This window comes from Balaenoptera musculus, chromosome 9 (assembly GCF_009873245.2).
Source record: "Balaenoptera musculus isolate JJ_BM4_2016_0621 chromosome 9, mBalMus1.pri.v3, whole genome shotgun sequence".
In the NCBI taxonomy this organism is placed as follows: Eukaryota; Metazoa; Chordata; class Mammalia; order Artiodactyla; family Balaenopteridae; genus Balaenoptera; species Balaenoptera musculus.
This window is the reverse complement of record NC_045793.1, coordinates 62,250,471-62,264,156: the sequence shown is the minus strand read 5'-3', so window position 1 is coordinate 62,264,156 and position 13,686 is coordinate 62,250,471.

Genomic DNA, 13,686 nt, shown 5'->3' with positions numbered 1-13,686 from the left:
ACCAAGAGATCCTATAAGTAAAAAAGAATAAAAAGGAAAAAACAGGAAAATGATAGGGACTGGCAATTCAAAGGAGATGGCCAATACACCTCTGAAGGGATGCTTAGCTTCATTAACTGTCAGAGAAATGCATGCCAAGCAGGTCTGGGGTGAGGCTGGGCACCCATGGGTGATTCTAATGAGCTACCCTGGCTGAGAACCAGCAAGGGGACATCTGAATTATGCCAATCTCAGGAGAGAGTCTGCTATTTGACTTGGAATTTTAGATGTTCAGTGATTTATGCCCTTTTTCTCTACTAAACTATAATTCAGTGTCTTTCGTGAACAGCCGTGCAAAGATGGATTAATGCTGTTGAAGTGTCCAAGAGCTTTCCCCCTCACTAAAATAAGACATGTTTTAGAATATGTGTGTGTGTCTGATCGTTAAAAGAAGAATAGCTCCAAATCATATTTCACACATATGAACGGCATTTCAGATTTAAATATATACATCTGACTTGATTTCTAAAAGCATTCATTATTTCTTACCATTTTCATAAATTAGTATCTTTGAAAAATCATTCATTTAAGCCAGTTCATTAAAAGTCACATCAAACTCTGAAAGTTAGGAAATTTTAAGCCCTGCCATAATCAGGTTGAGAAAATATGGGCTCTTCAACTTGCCAAGGATCCTTAGAGTTTTCTAGTACTATGTCTCCTCTATTCCTTATATCCTTTAGACAAATATTCTGACTGGGCATTCTTGGGGTGAGCATTTCTGACAAGACAATTTTCTCCTCCAGAGGCAGCCCATTGTTTAGGTGAACACCAACTCCCACTGCTATAGTTGAGCTGGATGTCCCCTGTGGCTTCCATCCTAATAAACTCCTACCCTGACCTTGTGGAACCTTTCAGGATGGTTGTGTTATTTTAAGACAGCCAATATGTCCTCATCCATTTGGGCTGCCTCAGCAGCTTCTCCTATTTCCACCCTACCCTCTAATTCTGAGCATGCCCTCCAGCTTGTGATGGGTGTTCTTGGTGCCTAGAGTAGGGGAGAGGAGCAAACCTTGTTAACACATCCCTGATTCTAAACAGTATTATGTTCCTGTGGAATAGAAAAAAAACCTAAGGTAACTGCCACGTTAGTAGAAGACATGGGAAAATTTCCCTCTATCTTGGAAGCAAAGAAAAATAAGAATTACATAGTAGGAATTCTAAATAGTAAATCAGGACTTGTGGATTGCAAAGACAGCAAAATAAAGACTTCTTTCCCTATTTCTCTCTGAAATTGACTGAAGCTTCAATTTTATTTTTACTATCCTTCAAACTTGCCTTTAAAGTCTGCACTCACGGTTTCTTGACATTATTTTTAAGTACTACTGGAATTCTCCAATTATTTTCTCCTTAGTATATTAGTTGGTGTTACCTTAAATTTATCATTTGGCTGTTTTCCATCTCTTGCATCTTAATGAAGAGTGCTATGGTTTTGCTAGTTTCAGCAACTTGGGATTTTTCTCAAATTGATTCTGTTATGAATACAGCACTGCTCAGATTTGTTTTTGACCTTTTAAAACAAAACAGAATATGTCCCTGATAGGAAAAAAATCAAAAACAAAACCCCAACAGACCTTGTTTTTATGTAATCATCTCATCACTAGTCTTCCAAGAAATAAATATTGGAATTCGTGTAGACTTTCTTTGTGGTATATTACATACTTTGCTATTAAATAATATGGACAAATACAGTAAAATTGACTAAAATTGTGCCTATTCAAATTTTAGAGTGTTACTTGAGCTTTTCCCATACTGAAAGTTGAAGGCCAAGCCTATTAAATTTGCTTCGTACCACCCTCTGCCTTCACCACAAACCAGCAGTCCCTCTGTATTCCATTTCTCTGAATGGCGCAATCACTCAGCCGCTGACCTCATCTGGCCTCTGAGGAACACCCCAGACTCTTTCCTCTCCCTTACTCCCAATATCCAATTGCTCAGTGCATCTGGTCCATCTTAATTCTCCCTGATCTTCTCCACCCTGAGTCTGTCATTGCTTCCAAACCAGCCTCCTCACCTCCATCTTATCCCTCACCTCTGATCTTTATCCCCCCAGTGTTGCTGAGTTACAGTAAATGTGACCCAATCATTCTCCTCCTTAAAATGCTTTAGAGGCTCTCCGTCTTCTCCAAGGTACAGAACAAACCTTTTAGCGCAGTGTTCGAGGTCCTCACCCCTGCTTACATTTCTCGTTTATCTCCCTCCAGGTTCTTATACATATTCTTCAGTTCAGCTATACTCAACCATTTGCTACTTTCTGAGAGCACCATTCCTTTCCCTTTGAAATATTCCCTCTTTGTGCCCTCCCTTCCTTTTTTTCCTTCCTCCCGCCTTCTCTCTCTTCCTTTCTTCTTCACTTAGTATTATGGAACTCATTCTGTGTCAGTAGATGAAGAGCTACCCTAGTCTTAAAATGCTTCACAGCAGTTCATTTTATTTAATCAACCCATCTTTCCTTGGCCTTTCAATGTTCCAATCTTTTGTTATTACGACCAAAGAAAAGCTTCACTGAATAGCCTTGTACACATTAGTCTTCTTTTTTTGTACATATTAGTCTTTGTGTAAGTATATCTATACAATATATTCATGAAGCAAAATTGTAAGAACAAAGAGAATGTACTTTTGATAGGCATGTCAAAGGACTTACCTTAAAGACTGTGCCAATTTACATTCCCCCAACTTATGAGTGTACCTGCTTTTTCTCTTTCTCACCATTATTGAGTCTTACCAGTTATTTGATCTTTGTGATCCTCTGATGGTTGAAAATGGAATCTCACTTTAGTTTTAATGTGTATTTTTCTCTTATTTTTTCATTTCTTTATATTGCAAAATATTTGACATATTCAAAGGAATATATATTACATATAAGTAGGTTTTAAAGTAAAATAATTACATAAAAACCTGTGTATCTACCACCCAGCTGAAGAAATAGATCACTACCAATATCATTAAAGCCACTTCTAAGTTTGTCCCCAGTTGGACAAAGTCAACTTGAAAATAAGTGGTCATGGTGACTTGAGGTGCCCAAGAATATGCTATATGAGTCTCCAGAGATTACCATGGCCAACAATGTGCTATACAGATCCTGAGATTATTATGCCCAATGATACCCTATGTGGATCCCAGAGGTTACTGTGTCCAAGGACATATCATGAATCTTCAGAGGTCACCCTTGAAAGCAGCTCAAAACAGGATAATCTGGGGGAGCCAATCCAGTCCTAACCCCAAATACCTGGTACAAATAATCCAAAGGTCTGTGCTAGAGCTCTGTGGGAGGCTAACCCAGTCCTTGTGGCTCATAGAGATGCCATGTCAAGTTCTAAATGCCACCAGAAACCTTGCTCAGCTTTGATCTTCTCACCTGGTATTCTGCTTCCCTGCTGCCTGCCACTCAGTATGCCAAGTATTAAAACTGGGTGTAGTTATGGAGATTATTCATTTAGGATTATGCCAAGAACCCAGGAATGCCTGAGAGTTACTCCAAACCCCAGCTCCCCACATCCACAAGAATACATACAGAGAACAACAGCAAAGGACAGCAAATCTCCACATCATTTTCTATACTTGAGTCAAGTGCCAGGGCTGAGCTCTCTGCCAAGTATGACTGAACCGCATAGCATCTTTTGGTCCTAGGCTAGTTCATCCTAAATAGTTTCTAACCAAATGCCACCTAGCACATTCCTTAGTGCCTTGGGAAAGTAAGCAGAGAAAGACATTCTTTTATTCATTTACTCACTCACTGATTCGCTCATTCATTCATACAATTACTGTCTACTGTGTGCCAGGCACTGTCTCTGCATTTATGAAGCTTATTTTCTAGTGGAGGACAGACTTAAGAGTCACGAAAATGTCAAATTGAAATTAATCTGTGAAATATATGATGTGCTCAGTACTCTGAAAAAGGTCCATTGTGCCAGTAGAGCATGTAGTAGAGAAAACACAGCAAGAGAGTGCAAGTCATCAATGCTATGGAAGATCGTGATTGTTTGTTTACAATTATCCTTTCTTTCTCTATCCTTGCCCTGCTTGCTGTAGGTAGGGTGTACTTTCCTGCACATTTGACTCTGGGCTTGGTTACTGATTTGCTTTGGCCAGTGGAATGTGCACAGATGTCAGGTATGCCATGACTGGGCAGAAGCTTTAAATGTGGTTGCATGCTTTGGCCCTGTGCCTCTTCCTCTGGACCTTCACCAAGAAACTAGCATGTCTTCACCTTTGGTCCCAGAACAAGAAGATGCATAGAGCTGAACTGAGGCCAGGCAAGCCCACTTGAACCAAACTAAGCTTGCTGAGCCCAGCAGAGCTGGAGCCATCGATAGCCCTCAAGTCATGTGGGCAAGAAATCAATGTTTGTTGCCACCAGCCACTTAGATTTGGGATTGTGTGTTACCACTATAAAAGTTGACAGATACAAATCCCTACTCTCAGGCTTGCCTTGGCTGTCTATGGCAGGCTGTAGACCCTGGCCTGGCTGACATGTGAGAGAAGAGAGAGGCTGTAGGAGATGGCTGGGTCTTTTCCCATGTAGGAAAAGGCTCTGACATGTCTACTGTTGCAGCTTCTTAGAAGAGGAAAGAAAGACATGGACAGTTTTGCTTCCAACTAAGGTGGAGTAATACGGACCAGATTTATCCTCATTCTTGAAACAACTAAAAACAGACAACATTTAGGAAATGACACTTTGTAAAACGTGTAAACCAGTCAAGGACAGTGAGCCCTGATAGGCAGGAAAGAAAATGAAGTGAGTCCTGCAATTGCCCCAGCTTACTGCTTTGGCAGCGTTTCCAGGCCACAGTGCAGAGAGAGGGAACAAGGCAGGACCTGGCAAATACCCTGGGATGAGGCCTAAGAGCTCAGAAAGACCAAGGCGGCTAGAATTCTGAGGATGAGGACAGAGATCTGGACAGGAGAGAAGTTCACAGGGTGCGAACTTGGGAGGTCTGTGGAGGGTTCCGCCTGAGTATTCAGCTAGGTACTGGTGAGTGAATGCACATGCGGAAACTACCCAAACCTAGGAACTGAGCCAACTGAAAAGATTAAAGGTAATAGTGTCAGGTGCTAACTTTGGGCCGGGAGCAATCAATGCCCATCACAGCAGCAAGACTGGAAAACCTCAAGATTCACTCAGTGTTTGGTAAAGTACATTCTGGACCATAAAATCAGTGCCAATAAATTTAAAAGAATTCAATTCATATAAAATATGTTCTTATCACAATGAAATTAAGTTATAAACCAATAGCAAAAATATATTTGGAAAAACCTCAAATAGTTCCAAACTCTATAAACTACTTCTAGATCCATAGGTCAGTAAAGAAATCAAAGAGGAAAATTAGAAAGTATTTTGACCTGAATGAAAATAAATACAGGATGTATCAAAATATGTGGCATGCTGGGGCTTCCCTGGTGGTGCAGTGGTTAAGAATCCGCCTGCCAATGCAGGGGACATGGGTTTGAGCCCTGGTCCGGGAAGATCCCACATGCCGCGGAGCAACTAAGCCTGTGCACCACAACTACTGAGCCTGCGCTCTAGAGCCCATGAACCACAACTACTGAAGCCCGTGTGCCACAACTACTGAAGCCTGCGTGCCTAGAGCCTGTGCTCCATAAGAAGAGAAGCCACTGCAATGAGAAGCCCTCACACCACAACGAAGAGTAGCCCCCGCTCGCTGCAACTAGAGAAAGCCCGCGCACAGCAACGAAGACCCAACGTAGCCAAAAAATAAGTAAATAAATAAATAAATCTATTTAAAAAAAAAGAAAAACATTTTTTAAAAATAAATAAAAACAAATAAATAAATTATTCTAAAAAATTTTTTTTGGTGGCATGCTACTAAAGCAGTATGTAGGGGAAAATTTGTAACACTAAATGTCTATTAGAATAGAAGAAAAGTCCCAAATCAATGACTTAAGCATCCAACTTAAGAAACTAGAAAGGAAGAGCAAATTAAACCTAAAATAAGTCGAAGAAATAATCATTACCAGAGTAGAAACTAATGAAATAGAAAGCAGAAAATAAATGGGTATATACTTATTTCAAAACTTAACAAACTGTATACTTTTAATAGTTTCAGTTTATTTTATGTCAATTATACCTTGATGAAGCTATTTAATATTTTTAAAAGTATCTTGGAGCGGGGGAGGAAGGAAGGGAGAATGAATGAATGAGCTGACCCTTCCACAGCCTCTCCAGAACCTCTCTGGAGACTAGAAATCACTTATGTGCTTGGCATTTTAATAGTTTAATACAAATTTCCCCTGTCTAGAGGTAAATGTAGGCACTTTGGTGACCTGAGCGTGGTTAATCAAATTAGCATCCCTTATTATTAAGGGGAGGAGCTGGGGTTTAAGATGTAGATCTTAACCTCCCCTTACATTACTGAACCCATAAATGAGTTAGCATAGTTTCAGTTGTAATTTCAAGTCCTCTGAACCCCAGCCTTACTCCTGTTGTTCCTGTCTCTGTTTACGGCATCACCACATATCTTCACCTTCAGATCTTACCTTCCTTTCACATTCCATAAGTCACTGAGTCCTACCAGTTAAACCTCAAAAATCCTGTTTCATCATTCTCTCCCCACCTTATGCTCCACCCATTCTGCTTAATAATCCCAAATGTACTAGGTTGGGTTTGGTTTTGGTATTTTGCCTTTTTGTCCTCACACCTGCTGCTTCTTCTGTCTCTTTTCTGCATGGCAGACTCCTACATATTCTATAAGACTTAGTTTAAATATTGTATCTTTGATGAAGTCTTCCCCAACTTCCAAGAAAAATGGCCCCCTTTTGTTTGACCCCCAAATAATACTGCCCTAATGGCATCTACTAATGGCACAAGAAACACGATAACTGTAACCTGGGCAGTGAACTTGGACTCCTACAGTGGTTTGGGCTTGAAGAAGTCACAGAAATGCTAGTGTAAAGAGGAAGAAGCAGGAAGAGAGAGGGACTGCTTACATCAGAGGCTGCAGTACCATCTTTCAAAATAAAAAATTTTTCTTAGAATAGACATTAGTAGAAGAAAGAACTGTGTTCTAAGGATTTAGAAGCCTGCCGTTATCAACCTTACCCATGTAGGAAAGAAATAATTAGCTTACTGGGGAATTCCCTGGCGGTCCGCTGGTTAGGACTCTGCGCTTCCACTGCAGGGGGCATGGGTTCGATCACTGGTCAGGGAACTAAGATCCTGCATGCCATGCCACACTGCCAAAAAAAAAGAAAAGAAAGAAAAAGAAATAATTAGCTTACTTACAGAGGGACTTGTGTCATTGCAATGCGGACTAAAAACCAGGCGTTTTAAATGGGGGCTCATGAAGCAGGGACAAGGAGGAGACTGGTCATTTACTTCCACTGGCCAGTGTGGCCAAAAGCTAACTGAAAGCCCATGTACATTCTTTTTTGTTACTCTGGACATTACAATTCATTGAAATAAATATCTATCACTGTGGGAGAAACAACCTAGTGTAAGAAATGGAAGCCAGGAGACAAGTTTCCTAATTCAGCTGTACTAAAAATATTTGCAACTGATTTATCTGGTTTGTTTGATAAAGAAAAACAATTTTAAATATCTTAAGATAATAATGCTTTTAAACTTAACTCTATAGATAATATTTATATTTCCACTATCAAAAGACTCTGGCAAGTAATTTTTAAAAGTGGCATTTAATCAGAGGAGCATGTCCAAACAAGAAGCAATGTCCCTTTTTTCCCCGGCAGCCTTGATTCAGTTAATAATTAAAATTTTATTGAATGCTGACTATATTTAGAGTACTGAATTAGGTGTTGTTTGGACTGAAAAAGAAGTTAAAAAAAAAATTGTACCCACATTGAGCCTACATACTAAAGGAGCACATTTAAATCCACATGTTGACAGCAAATCAATTACAGTAACATTTCAGAAAACCCATCATTGTTAGGGAATGTTGGGTGCTACCCAAATGAACTTTTCTTCTAAGGTAAACTTTTTTCACTCAATACAAAAAATTTATTCTAACTTAAAGAGAAAAACAATACTGGAGGTTTTTATGAAGTGTATATATTACCCATTAGTAAGGAAATCCAAAAAGGTTGCTATACTAGTTAAGAATCTTTATTTATAACTCCAAGGTTGACTTAACTGAATCATTCGAGAAATACCTTAGGGAGTTCTGGATGAACCAGACCTAGACTTTTCTTCTTAAGACTTACCATCCTAACTGACATAAAGTTTATGTTTCTCATCCTAAATCTTAGCAGAAGTTTATTCTTTACTAGTCATTACCAAGTCTAATGACTTCATTTTACAAATGCCAGACTCAGTTCCTGGAGGTGGAATGATCTGCTCACTTAGCTAGTTACTTTAGCTAGTTAATCTGGTTAGTCCTACAGCTAGTTATATAGCAATGTTACTACTCAAAACCAGTTCTTCTAACTCCAAGGAATGTGTTGCTCTTGCTTTACCTGCCCCCGGCTGTTGCTCAGGGTGTCTAGAAACGGGGTAACTGGCCTGTCAGGAGCCCTTCACACGCAGCCCACGCCCAAAGGCTGGTCCAGTTCCAGACCACTCTCAGGCTGCTGTCCATCCTGTGGTTGGTTAAGGCCTCAGAGTCGGATAGTGAAGAAACAGTCATTTCCAGCCTTCCTGGCTCTGAGTAATTCCTGGGCTACATCTATCCAGGAGGGTGGATGAGTTATGAGTTAGACATGTGGGTTTGGTCAAAACTGGGCAGTCCAGTTACCATAACAGAAACTCAGCTTTTATTCTTTTCTGCACAGGGCATATAGGAATGCATTAGAAATAGGAGTCAGACAGCAGTAGCGACTTGAGAAACTGCTGTGCGCTATTCACAGAGTGGCTCTTAGGGTTGAGTTGAAACTGAAGTGCTGTTCAAAGGTGTCTTTAAATTTTAAATCTACACTTAATCAAAGTCCTACCTCCCTTTTTCACAGTATCAGGTCCAAATAGGCCCTTTTTAGTCCTCTGGGAGCAGACTATATATCATTTAAGAGGGGTCCAGTTTCATTGGGCTTCATACCTATTTTCATACATGATGCTGTACGTATTGTTTTACCATTACCACTGACTCTTATTTGTAAAACACTGATTCCTCTTCACACTGATACCAAATCTCATCTGTAATTTTCACAACGCAATTTCTTCTATTCGGCAGTAACTCCAGACCCCTTAAGAATTTGCCTAGAGGTCCTCACTCCAACATTAGGGAAGAAAACTGATACATCTTAGATGGGAGCCCAAAGGTCTCAGTAGTTATTAATATAGTTGGTGAGGGCGGGCAAGCGTGGTCCACCAAGTATTTCATATCTTCCACCAGGCTACAGAATGAGGGACCAAGAGCTCGCTTTGTTTGGGGGTAGGGTGGATTCTCCCTGAGAAGACATGTCCCATAAGAGACAAAGGGTGACCATACAGCACACCAGGTTTAGCCTCCTGTGTGTCAAACTCATAACCAGTGTTCATCTGTGTTGGGAGTGCGGCTGGTCTTCAAGGGAGTCCAGAACTAATTGCGCTGATCAACTCACTGCTCAGGGCATTGCCCAGCTCCTGGGTCTTTGTCACATAGAGGACAGTGCTGGCCTTCTGTCCTCACATGACACAGAATCCAGGTCTCCTTACTCTCAACCCAGTGCCCTGTCCACACTGCCTCTGTGCACTGTTCTGCCATGCATGGTTACTTCAGTGACCCCAACGAGAAGAGAATAAAATGACTCCTAACATATTAGAATGTCTGTTCAACATCATACATAGGCAATACACTGAAACACTTATTACACCCACCTTCTCATGGCAAAAGGACATTTATGTTTCTATGATGCATTTGGATTAAAAAAAATTTTATCCGCATGCCTTTCAATTGATTCCCTCACATCCCCTGCAATTACATATGAGCATAAACTTAAGTCTTCTTTAACCCTTTTCAGAAAACAAAAAGCAAAACCAAAACACCACCAGCTTGGAATCCCTGCTTCCTCTTGTATCCTTTAGGAAAGAACTAACCTCTCTGCGTCATAATTTCCTTCCTCTCTCCATATACATGGAAATGATCTACCAACCATTTGGTGGCTTGTTTCCTAGCCTCATAAAGAGCAACAGAGTCATGGTTACTTCTGCCAAATCTGTTTCTTTGTAATCATATTACTAGTTAGCCTCTTTGAGATAGCAAGGAAGAAGCTCATCAGTGTCATTTACAGGATGGTATCCACAGGGAGGGCAGATGCTGAGGAAGCCATCTCTCAGCCCAGAGTCTGTACCCATCTCAGCACTTCTGAGACTAGGTTGTCCAGAGAGCCAGGGGGAGAACAGAAATCTTGTCAGTCAAGATACAGAAGCAGTGCTGGTGATTCAGACGTGTGGCACTATCTACTCATCTATTTCAGTGGCTGTTTGAGCAATGCTTTTTGTTCAAGTTCGAGAAAGCATGAAGCAATTAGTGGTGTTTGGAAAATGATTATGAACAAATGGGGCTGCTTTCACAAGCCACGGGTCCTCACACATTCTTTTTATATGTGTGTGACATGAAGGTCACAACTTAGATCTAATTTTCATGCCTGCCTTGGAAATTCTGGAATATCGGGGCCAACTGTGAGTCCAATTTGCAGGAGGACGTACTCGTACTCCTGGGAGAAAAGGCAAAAGCAACCTCAGAGGTGATGGTCGGATTCCTGGGGGTGGGGTGACTCGACTGAGCAGAGGATGCATTCAAGGCGGTGCCTAAGTCTTCCTCAAAGAGAATCATGGGGCAGTTAAGCAACTCGGGCTACCTGTAGGTTCTGTAGTGGCAGAGATGGGGAAGGACAAACCTGGTCAGAGGTCATTAGGAAAAGCTGAGGGTCAAAGGCTGGAAACACTATCCACGATGGTCATTATCAAGGATGACAGGTCCACAGAGTCTAGGGTTAGGATCACACTAGATCAGATTGAGAGCAGGACGGGAATAAGTGAGGGGAACGTGATAGTTGCTGAGTCCAGGGAGTTGGCTGTTAGCAGGAAAGCATCAGGTGGCTTGGTTAGAGCCACTCGAAGAACCAGAGGACAGGTTCTGGTTGTTCACTGTTAGAGGACAGCACTAAAAGTGAAAAGTCTGCTCTATGTGACACTGGTAATAACCTTCAAATGCCCTCTGGCCTGGTTTCTAGGACATTCTGGCTAAGTGAAATGTCTCTAATCATGAGGCAAAATCCCCAGCACTCCCAATCCCCGGACAGTCTTTGTAGCAACTGGACAGCAAGTGGCAGTCACAAGAGGAGGGGAAATATGAATGTACAGGTGGTAGCAGGTGTTGCTAGGCGGTCAATAAACAATGACAGGAATGTGGCTACATGCCGCCAGTACAAAAAAAAACAACAGCCACTAAAATTGTAAGCAGCTCTTTGCAGGAAACTGCTCTCAGTAGGAAACCCCTTTCTTCATCACTTTAGCAAAGCTATATTGTAACTAACTTCTAACCAGGCACCCCCAGAAACCCCCATGTTCTACTCATCTCTGGCCCAAGCATACCTTTCAAATCTCTTGATCACACAATACCTTGCCTAACTTGTCGGTTCTTTCGTAGATCAAAGAAGTAGAAATGAAGAATAGGTAATTAACAGATGGATAGATCTCTTCCCTAGCTTCCCCTTCAGTAATCTCCCGAACAAATTGTGTGACCAAACGGTGTGAAGAAGATAGCATCTATTCTTTTTAATGGCTGAGTAATATTCCATTGTATATATGTACTATACCTTCTTTGTCCATTCATCTGTCAATGGACATTTAGGTTGCTTCCATGTCTTGGCTATTGTAAACAGTGCTGCAGTGAACACTGGGGTGCATGTACCCTTTTGGACCATGTTTTTCTCAGCCATTAAAAAGAACGAAACAGGGACTTCCCTGGTGGTCCAGTGGTTAAGACTTCGCCTTCCAATGCAGGGGGTGAGGGTTCGATCCCTGGTTGGGGAGCTAAGATCCCACATGCCTCGTAGCCAAAAAACCAAACCATAAAACCAGAAGCAATACTGTAACAAATTCAATGAAGACTTTAAAAATGGTCCACATCGAAAAAAATCTTTAAAAAAAGAAGAATGAAATAGTGCCACTTGCAGCAACATGGATGGACCTAGAGATTGTCATACTGAGTGAAGTAGGTCAGACAGAGAAAGACCAATATCATATGGTATCGCTTATATGAGGAATCTTTAAAAAAATGATACAAATGAACTTATTTACAAAACAAAAACAGACTCACAGACCTAGAGAAAGAATTTATGGTTACGGGAGGAAGGGTGGTGGGAAGGGATAGTTAGGGAGTTTGGGATTGACATGTACACACTGCTATATTTAAAATGGATAACCAGGGACTTCCCTGGTGGCACAGTGGTTAAGAATCCCCCTGCCAATGGAGGGACATGGGTTTGAGCCCTGGTCCAGGAAGATCCCACATGCCCCAGAGCAACAAAGCCCGTGCACCACAACTACTGAGCCCGCGCTCTATAGACCGTGACCCACAACTACTGAGCCCACGTGCCATAACTACTGAAGCCTGCAGGCCTAGAGCCTGCGCTCCACAAGAGAAGCCCCCGCACTGCAACGAAGAGTAGCCCCCGCTCACCGCAACTAGAGAAAGCCCGTGCGCAGCAACGAAGACCCAATGCGGCCAAAAATAAATATAAATAAATAAGTTTTAAAAAATAATAATAAAAGGCATATTTGGAGCTTACTATATAATAAATAAATAAATAAATAAAATGGATAACCCACAAGGACCTACTGTATAGCACAGGGAACTCTGCTCAATATTATGTAACAGCCTAAATGGGAAAAGAATTTGAAAAAGATACAGGTACATGTATAACTGAATCACTTTGCTGTACACCTGAAACTAACTTAACATTGTTAATCAACTGCACTCCAATATAAGGTAAAATGTTACAAAAAAAAGAAAAGAAGAGGAAGAAGAGAGCACCTGGAGGAAGATCACGAGGAGTCGACGCGCCTGCACACAGTGGGGGATGGCGACAATTCTGACGCCCACCTCTCAGGGATTAACTGAGATGCCTCCCCTCCTTCCCTTCACAACTTTCATGGTCGAGCAGAACCTTTGGAGGTGGTTTCTGAGGGACACCGAGTCCACCATCTCCCCAGATTGCCAGCATCCTGATTAAAGGCAACTTTCCTTTGTACCAACATTCACGAGTTTGATTTTGTAAGCGGCGAGCAGCAGGACAGACTCGGTAACAAAATGACACTTTGGGGAACTGGGTGGGATGAAGGCGGCGCCTGCATCTCCAAGCGCGGAATTCCTCGTCTCCGGCAGTCCTCTCCACTCCCTCCCCTCCAGCTCCAGCACACAATGTCTTCTCCCACCGCTGGCACTGTGGTCTTTGTTCATATAAATCCTACCCAGCCGCTCTCCTGCAAGGAATCACTCAGCGAGTTCTCACAACCCACACACCAGGGCCCGGCCGGCACCGACTCCTGCCTGCCTAGTGGAGACGTTCAAGTTTCTTCCTGGTCACATCCCATGCCCTCCAGCCCACTGGCAGCCTTTCTGTCCCTCCACAGACAAGAGTTCTTTCCCATCTCAGAGGATCTTTTCAGGCTGTTCCGCAACCGCGAAGGTTCTTCCTCCAGCCATTGGCAAGGCTGGTCCCAGCTTCATCTCCCAGGGCTCAGCTCACGTGACC